The sequence below is a fragment of the Monopterus albus genome, unplaced genomic scaffold (genome assembly GCF_001952655.1).
Source record: "Monopterus albus unplaced genomic scaffold, M_albus_1.0 scaffold98.1, whole genome shotgun sequence".
In the NCBI taxonomy this organism is placed as follows: domain Eukaryota; kingdom Metazoa; phylum Chordata; class Actinopteri; order Synbranchiformes; family Synbranchidae; genus Monopterus; species Monopterus albus.
In genome coordinates this window covers 641,866-643,042 of record NW_018127978.1, presented here as the reverse complement: position 1 = coordinate 643,042, position 1,177 = coordinate 641,866, and the positions used below count along the sequence as shown (strand labels likewise).

The window sequence follows — 1,177 nt, the reverse complement described above, 5'->3', positions numbered from 1 at the left end:
CCCGGCGCCCGGCCCCAGCCTCTGGACTGCGTCAAGGAGATCCGTGACCTGGTGACGGAGGTGATCGAGGTGAAGGAGCCGGCGCAGCGTCACCCCAGTGAGGATCCACAAGAAGAATGACCAATCACAGCAGCATTAAAGGATGTGGACTAAGTGTTCTTCAGCAAGACATGGACTGTCAGTTTGCTGCAGGGAACGACTCATTCGCACAATGATTGTGCTAAAACAAGTCACTTTTTGTCTGAGTGGAAACAGGAAAAGACTCCTGAGAAACATTCACACAAGCTTCCATGAATTTTAACCCGTATGCATCACGTTACATTGATCCAAATCAGTATCATTCCAGCAGCTGTGTCCGGTGTATAAAACCAGCAGATCTGTTTCATTCATCACACTGGCTGGAATTGGGTTTTTAAAAACAGATGTTCTCAAATAGTTTGAAAAGTCCTGGATTTAAAACTATTTAATTATAGACAACTGTTAATGAATTTATGGAAATTTCATTATTTTGTTTTAAATTTATTACATTTTACAAGGAGTTTTGGAAGATTCTCTTACAGGCTTTGTTTCTGAGGGTGTGGTGTGAAGGTGGGCCTCATGTCGGTACGTAAGCTGGACTCAGGATGCGGTTAGCTTGGCATAAAGACTACAGATCAGTCGGGCTCTGGCCAGAGGTACCAAATACATCTGATGCCTCTGCAGCGAATTAACACCTTATAATTCGTTAGACAAATAGAGATGGGTGCAGTTTTTACCAGCGTTCAAATTATAAAGAACATTTAAAAGTAGTTACTCCACAGTCTAAAAGTATTCAGTACTAAGTCAGCTATCATGTACTTGAAGTATTAAATGTAAAGTACTCATGTCAATATGATAATGTATAATTTTACTAACTGATTTTTAATATTTAGAATCTAAAATGTAACGAGGGCTGTTTAACTAAATGCTGTGCAATTAAAAGTGCTTTTTTTGCCTCCCCAACATGAAATATGAGGTATTACAAACTAGAATCCTAGTAAAGTACAGTTACCTCAAAACTATGCTGCAACACAGTACTTAAGTAAATGTACTTTACTTTGCACCACTGGCTGTTTCAGATACAGTTCAAGCTCGCAGCTCCCTGGAAACCAGGACTCAGCGTTTTACTCTTTTTTTCTGTACAGACTAAACAAATAAA

The 1,177-nt window shown here is 39.7% G+C and overlaps 1 protein-coding gene across 1 annotated transcript in view; it reads left to right on the top strand.

The window, feature by feature from the left end:
• LOC109965194 (protein Niban-like) overlaps window positions 1–1,177 on the top strand; it is a 28,170-nt gene that overhangs the window by 23,554 nt on the left and 3,439 nt on the right.